Genomic DNA, 8,551 nt, shown 5'->3' with positions numbered 1-8,551 from the left:
TGTACGTGACTGATTTATTCAGACCCTGGACTCCCTAGTTCTAGCAAATCCAAGCAATGACCGTACCGTCTGCCTGTCTGCCCTGCCGTGGCTGTCGTATTTACGGTTTAATAAGAACATGAAGTGTAGTGAGTCGGCCAGGCTTTCTAGCTCTACCCGGCATCTCGTCTTCCAGAAGAACCTTCCACTTAATTAGTATCTGGTCAAGCCCAGGGCCGGCTAAGCAGTCTAGTGACCTTAAGTCCTTGTCTTGTCGAGCGCCGCTCAAAAGCATTCGCCAAGTCGCACGAAATACCGGAATCTTTACCATAAACTTAACAAATCTTGAAACCACTTTTCGACAAAGCGAGAGAAATTCGCCTGGACGCAACGAGGGCACAACACTAGTAGTAGCGCTTCGAGTGGTCCGCAGCCAGTTTGATAGAGTGACAGTATTTGTGGATGGAGTGTCCGCTTCGAAGCATCGCGACCGAAGCGGCGGCGGTACAGCGAGCAGAAGTACCCTCCACGGAAGGCCTTTCTTGCTTCTTTGATCCAATTAAAATGTTACTTCATCAAACGCCCAGGCGCTCGGGGCCACTAGACAGCTGCAGTCCATGTCTCAGTTGGCTTTGGCGTTCTGCTTTGTTGGCGATTTGACAGCTCGAACGGCCGAGAGGCTTCTTCAAAGGCGAACGAGGGGGCGCTTCGAGAGGACCGTCTTCTGAGTGTGTCCGACTGTTGCGTGTTGCGCTAATTAAAGTTTTCGAGAGCATCCTCTTTGTGTTAAAACATTTGTTCCGTTTCTTGTGTTTTTAATACACAAAACAGTATTAACAAAATGGTTGCCCCGATAGACTCCACTTAGAATACGAAACGTACGCGGGCTGGCGAGTGTAGAAATACAAATGAGACAAGATGGAAGGGCATTCGTGGTCGAAACCGGTTAGAATCGATGTGACAGCACAGAATATGCCTAGGGAAGGATGGAACGGACCGAAAAAACTGCCCGAAAACGGCAAAGCGAAGCAACAACAACAGCCCACCATTTTGCCCTAAGCGACGAAAAAGGGAAAACTCGCACGCCAGTGTATCCCAGAAAATCTGAGGAAACAACGAAAAAAAAAGGAACACCGCGGCCAGAAAACAAAAGCCAGAAAACGTAGAAGAAACGACGCTCTAACGATCCCAACACACAAACTTGACAACTTAATTCCGTCCTAGTGATGATGTCTAAATTAGTGTGAATTTATCTCACTTGACGCTGGACGCCCAGATGCTCCAACACACTGAAGACGAGCGATCCCCTCAATCCCACCCCCCCCCCCCCCTTTCCCCCTCTCCCTGTCGCACGAGCACGCACGTTCGGTTTTTGGGGCGAGATGAGGGTCTTCCGTGTCCCGCTCACGCGGTCCATTCCGATCATCCGATCGATGAGGTCGCAAACATGCAAAACATTTATTTTCTACACCCCTCCGTCCCCTTCCCTCTCCTTCTAGCACCCCATTACCCTTTCATTTGGAGTTCTTTTGTGGCAGTCAGCCCCAAGCCCAGCTAGCCTACCGGCCGCCCGGTCCACTTAATTTATCGTTCGGTCCGTCCTCTGCTCTCACAGCTTCTTTCCATGCGGGAAGCGAAGACGATCGTGGTGGTAGATCGTGCCTCTCTTCGGTGCTGCTGCTCGCGGTCTCGCGGTCGATTGGCATAATTAATAAGTTCGAGTTCTTGGGAGTCGTTGGTCGGTTCGAAAGAGTCCAGCGATCATCACCAACGACCAAGCCGAGCGGACTAGAAACGCGGTCCCGGGGCCACCCGTTTCAGCCACCGATGACATCACGGTGCTACGATCGGACGACGGCGACGACGACGTTCGGAAGGGGATGAATTCGCCGGAGCGAACGAACGAACGAGCGACCGATGGTAATTATCGAATTATGTTGTATTTCAGAACACACGATGGCCCCACAACAAGAGCTCGAGTTCTTCAGCCTGTTTGCCACGCCACGGAGATGAGATCGGGTTTTGATTGGACTCCGCAGCGTCCCAGCGTCGTTCGGCTCCATATAGTGCGCGCGCGCTCGATCGATCCGGAATTGGATTACCATAACCAATTGAGTCAACGTTAAAATAGAAACTACTTCAGGAATCAGGCTATTTAAGATGATTAACGCGGACATAAATGTCTGCCGATTGACAGTCGCTCTGGTGTGCCCGTAGCTTTCGAGTTTATGGTTTCAAGCAGCCTTTTGTTTTTGTGACCAGAGCGACGCTCAAGTTGTGGTTCAAGACAGCGAGATCCAAGCTCCGGAAAGGGCAAACTCATTTAAAACGTTTTTTCGTTACAGCAGCAACAGCAGCAACAGCGGCATCAGTTCTAGGAGGTTCTGGCTCCACTTAGGATCCCATTTCGAGGTGGAGCTTCTTAACATTGAAAGCCAATCGACAGCTCGCATTGACGCAACGGTCGCATTAAGTTCTGGGCTTTCTACCGTCCACCGACACAACGTAGTGTGCAGCAGGACACTCCCAGTGGCCCAGATACTTAGATACATCGTTTTATGACGGACCGGAAGTACACGACACGGCAGCCAGCCAAGTTAAGCGAATTTAGTTGACGCTTTCTGTGAGCCAACCGTCGACCGTCTTCACGCGTCGCCGGTATGCCACCGGACTGGACCGGAGAGCTTGCACTGGTGGGTCGTTTTATTGGGCGATACGACCGTCGCGCTGGCAAGTGAAAGTGTCCTCGTCTTTGGTCTTTGACTTCAGACTCCTGGCCTCCAGTTGGCTGTTCTGCGTCTAAACTTTACGGCACATTGAGTACGGGGCGTAAATTGGTACGCGATGGTTTTCGAAGCTCAGCACACGGAGCAAGCAAAAAGGAACACATCTATGACCACTTTATGGGCCCACTTCCCATCGCCTTCCCCCTTTTCGTATCTGAGTTTGACGATGGTTTTGGTGTAACTTTTTTGGGGCTGGGGGAAGAGATTGTGTGACTGTTTGGTCGACCGAGAGGGGCATTTTATGGCACTTTCTGATGGGTCATAAGCTGACTTTTGCGTCCGCCAGCACATGATCCTGACACGACAGCTACGCTCCGGATAACGCTGAAAACTTGCTGCGTTTTGTCACTTTCTTTGGGACGCAATTTGGCGCAGGATGATGAGTCCGTTCAAGTGTCGCTTGTTCTTTCCAAACTGAGCCTTTTTTGTTCGCTCTGTTTGATTGCTTTTTCACTTATGCTTTTGCGATGAGAGAGAGAGCGAGAGAGAAAACGAAGAGAGAGGGAGCGAAGGGAGTGGCGAAAAAATAGATAAAGTTAGACAACTGCAATCAAGATAACGTTCCACTCGACTCGATGAGTTTGTCTTCTAGTGAGTTCACGGCTGGACCTTCTGATCGAATCGTTTCGAGATCGTGATTCAACATATGGACCCATAATGGTTCGATCCTCACGAGATGATTCAGACTTCAGGGCTGGCTGCTCGTCCCAAAGAAGGCAACGAGGCCGAGGGTCGGATCCATGTTTTTGGAAGCACGCCGCTGATGAACGGTTATCGGTGCGAGCAGTGTTTGTGTATGTGTTGATTCTCCAAAACAACCACCAAGAATAGCCCCATCATTAGCATAGCGCTGTGCATTGAGGAACCAAAATGGCTAGACCGCGTACGCCAGCGACAGCGACAGCGCGAGAAAGCGCATCTTCTTCCCAGTTCCAGTCCATGGAGGTCACAGTCCTGGTGATTCAGCTTCTACCTCCCGGGGGTGCGCCACGCGATGAGCCGTGAGCCCGTGAAAACATGAGGAAAACAAATCACCTAATGAACCTGATGAAGACTAATGAAAGTTGCTATCAGTTCCAATTCATAAATCTCCCACCCCGAAAACGACGACCTCTCGCTCTTTCCCTCTTTCTTTCTCTCTCTTTCTCTTGCCCTGACTGTGGTGCGACAGACCAGAGTGTCCGGAGACATCATGAACCTCTCCGCCACCATCGCACCCGTGGCAGGGAAAAATCTGTCTCGTCATTCGGTTCCCTCAATCATCGCGTTCCCCGTCACCCCGTCGGCCCTCGGCTCAACTCAATGTCCAGTCGCGCTCCATTAGGTCCGCGGTCCATCCACCTCAGGGGCCCCAGACTCTCGACAGTCCACTCTATGACTCTACTGGAACTCTCTGTCATTCGCTGGAAGTCGCCATCTCGCCATCATCCGTCCGTCCGGGCGATTAGTAGACGAACGTCCAAAACGCATAAGCACACAAGGAACGGAACCAAACCGCAGCAGCAACTCCAGCTCGCCTCCACTCTCGGCATCATTAGTCGAAATTCGAATATAGTTGATCTTCTCCACCACCGGGCACCGGGGCACCCCTGGCTTCGGCGGACTGCAAGTCGTCGGCGCGTCGCGCGGCCATCGCGAGATCCAAAAACGGCCAGCAGCTAAAGTGCCTATTACGAATAAATGGAATGATAATGATCTTCACTTTTTCATGCCTCCTGCTCCACTCCATGGATCTCGCGCTAGCAAGACGCCACCGCTAGTCAGTCAGTCAGTCTGTTAGTCAGCTCGCCGGCGTCCAGTGCCGGTGGTCAATGGAGTAGAAAATCAATACCGCGCTCGAGTGTTCGCGCTCGGTTTGGTTTTAGTTTGAAAGTGGTTTCTGCAATTGCTGCTGGCAGTGAACCGAGGGAACACCAGCGATAAAATGGACATTCGTCAGCCCCTTTTGGACAGCAGACAGTTGGCGCTGCAGAGTTCATCCTCGAAGGAATTCCAGGATTCCGCGCTGGAACACAAGAAAGTGTTTAATGCCGACACGTCAAACAGCGAGCGAGTTGTAGCCATGCAATGAGATAACCTTCCATCGCTCCTCGCTAATATCCCTCTGCGTTGTCATGGGTCCTGGCCAACCCCGGGATCATTACCGGTTTATGCTGGCGAGACTTTCACTCTTCACCTGACGGCTGCCAGCTGCCATGGCTGAATGCCCAGCAGGCGGAATTGTTGCGCGACCCCTGGTTATCCATACATAAGGACCCCTGGTTACCCAAGAGTGCCCCCCCTGGTTAAGGAAACGGCTTAAGTATGGTTAACCAGGGATGCTCATTCTCGGATGAATCGGATGAACCGGATGTGCGTGTATTGGTGAAATGTGCGTCGCAGTGGTGTGCGTGTGATCGCATCGTGCACCCCTAGGTTCACCCCACTCCCCTCCCTACCCTACCCTTCCCTCCTCCCTCCCTACCCTACCCTTCCCTCCTCCCTCCCTACCCTACCCTCAACCCCCTGCATCTTTCGGATGTGCGCATAAAATGTTCTCACCATTCGCAATTTCATTTTTGATAATATTTATTCACACTTTTTTAAAACTCAATCACATAACACTTTTTACTCACCGTAAAACGTTTTCACAGCGTTTTCCGATCTCCTGGCGATGCATGTACCGGAACATTCTGGAAAGAGGCAATGGTACGGCATCGGACTTGATCGTCCAAATATCAGTTTAATTACTCACCAGATCACGACGAATCGTTCGGCCACTGCTGCTGTATCTGATAAATGATCTGTAAAGAATGGAAAACCAACAAAATGTGTTAAAATTATGCATATTTTTGGCAAACTTACCAGCAGCGCGATCATCAGCATCCGACCAGCTTTCCAACCTAACAAACACGTTTGACAGTTCCTTCTCCGTCCTTCTCTCTCGCTTCTTTCGTATGGGGTTATCGTGAAAGTTCTGTTGATCCTCATCTCAGTACAAAATGTTCAACATTGCTTTGAAAATTGTTGTAACCTGAACGTAATGCATTGTTATAAATTGATTTGATTTTAAAAATGTTTTTAAACATGTTTTAAGCGGTGTTTTAGGCATTTTCACTGAAAAACATGACGCACATTTTCAGCATTCGGAAAGACTCTTCGACCAATCTTATGATTTTCGGATCTGAGAGAGAGGTCTATCTCCGTCCTTTTCTCTCCCGTTCTTTTGGGTAGGGTTGATTTGAAAGTTCCCTAAATCACCATTTCACTCCAAAATGCACATTTTTTCACAAAAAAGTGTTTTAAACTGAATGAAATGCAGTGTGATGCTTTGTTTATTCATTAATACTAATTTTAAAAATGTTTTGAGGGGCGTTTCGCGTGTTTTTCACCGAAAAACATGTTGTTCGTTTTCTCTTAGGAGAAAAGCCCAGAGAGCTGCCTGGGTCACTTTTCGTCAAAGCTCAAACTCGATCGCATACAGATGTAATCGCGTTGAGCACCGCGTATCTTTACACGGATGATCCTCGCAGGATCATTCGAAGAGCGAGAAGGGAAAAAAATCTGCCTAAAGCCAGTGGAGGATAGCAACATGGATGACTCGGGGGTGGCGCGAAGAGCGAGAAAGGAATAAAAAAATCCGTCTGAAGCAAAAAGAGGATAGCACCACGGGTGAACCGAGAGGGGCACGGAGAGTGAGAAAGCAGAGAAAAATTAGCTTGAACCAAACAAGGATAGCGCGAAGGATGTTGCATGGTGCTCACAATTTCACCCCCCGGGAGGGGAAAATGTCCGCGGGGTGGTTTTGCATAATATTTAATGCATCCCATAATGTTGCGCAACACTGTCACTGTCTCAGTCTGGTCCTAGGAGTTGTGATGCCTGAAGCCACTAGGATACCGAACACACACAGGTCGTTGCCACAGATCGTGATTCGCCTTGATTGATACGAGCTGGAGATTGCGGTCTGGGCGAACGGTTCGGTCTGGTCTGATGAAGAGTTCGCGCCACGGCCCCACGCGCGACCACGGCTCTCGATGCTAGATCGATGAAACCGATACGCGGTTCCACGGCGTACCAAAGGTAAAGGACCGCGGGTGCGGGCGAGTACCTGTCATCACGACCAGCGTGCAGCCGGGAACCACCGGGTCGAAAGGCCCCAAACGAGCAGCCCAGCCGAGCCGAGCAAGATCGTACCCGGTTCGCCGATTATCGATTAACAATATAGCGCCTAATTAAAGATAGGGTCATAACGGGGCCCAGGGGGAGAGAGGAGAGGTAAAGCGCCTCTTCTCCCCAGCACCAGCAACCCCCGAGGTGCTGAAAGTTTATACATTTCAAACACCTCCCCCGCCCCCACCCCGGCGGGCATCAATATTTTATGTAATAAAGCATTAAACATTCGTGACCACCTCCGGGACCACCACCAATCCGTGTAATGCTCCAGCTTTGGACTATGGAGATCTGGTGTGTCAACATAAGCTATCCCTTGGCTCCTCTAGAGTCTGTCCTTTGAGCGACCAGTTTAGGTCAAACACAACGTTCGGATTGGTCGCTAGAGAACCAGCAGAGCAGAGTCACCACGGGACATGGAATGGTCCGCTCCACACCCAAAGTTGCGGCGATTGTTGTCCCAAGATGCCGCTCGAAAGCAATTAAAGTAACAGCTTCTGGAATCTGCTGAATGGCTGTCGCGAACACTGTGTAAAACATGGCTTTCAACAGTTCGGCAAATCAGTTGAAGTCGTTGGCCGTTTGGAGTCGTTAAAGTTGGTTTTATGCAAATCCGCGGCCCGAAAGACACACGTACACACGCTAGGGCCACTAATCAGTTGGACAACTTTCTCGCGAATCACAATCTCACCACCGAAATCTGGGAAATACCTCTCCGTCGTCGTCGTCGTCGGTCATTCGGTGTTGTCCTGCGAGATCGAGCGCCGGAACCGGCTTCAGACGCGGTCGAAGAAGGGCAACCAGGGGCCAGGGAAGGGTGACGACGTTGACGACGACGATGACAACAACGAAGACGCGCGGTGCGCGGTCTTTAATAAATGCCAATCAATCAAGCGGTTGACCGTGCGGCCACAAGCTTGTCGTCGCCGGGACGACGTACCCGGCCCGTCCGGCAGGCAATCGATCGAGCAATTAAGCACCAAGCAGTTCCCGGGCGAGGGAGGAAGGGGTGGTAACGGTCACAAACATGGCACACACCTGGAGCACCTTCGCCTTTTCTCCCCTTTTTGCCGGACAAGCCGTTTTGTTTAATTTTCCGGAATTTCTCCGACAAAACCATTTTGGTTGATCCATGGCAGCAGCAACAACGCGGCCCAGGGAGTCTGTCATCAAAACCCTTGGAGTCAGTGGACGATGCCCAGGGTGCGGTGACACCGCGATCTGTTCCGAAGCTCATCAGCAGTAAAGATTTATGAGCCCGGACTATCTCGCTTTCAAATGGGCTCTTCCCCTCCTTTTTTTTCCACAGGCTTCGGAACGTGCTGCCCCCAAACCGGGTCTGAAACGGTAGCCAGAACACTAGTAGCAGCAGCGACGGTAGTTGTAGTTCGGAGTAGCCACGAGCTATCGGGTTACACTCGTTACCGACTTCAACAGAAGCTGTCAGATGCGCTTCAGCAATAATTGCTGCGAGGGAAACAGAACACACAAATGGCCGGCAGAGATCCGTAGAACGGAGCTACAGCCTCTAGTGTGCCTACATGCATCCGAGCAGTTGTTATCGACAAACAATGGACAACACAACAGAATTGGGCTCCAGGGCTTCCTGTGCAGTAGCGGAACCCGTTCCCTAA

Source organism: Anopheles aquasalis, chromosome 2 (genome assembly GCF_943734665.1).
Source record: "Anopheles aquasalis chromosome 2, idAnoAquaMG_Q_19, whole genome shotgun sequence".
In the NCBI taxonomy this organism is placed as follows: Eukaryota; Metazoa; Arthropoda; class Insecta; order Diptera; family Culicidae; genus Anopheles; species Anopheles aquasalis.
The sequence above is the reverse complement of the archived record's forward strand: the minus strand, read 5'-3'. Positions refer to the sequence as shown.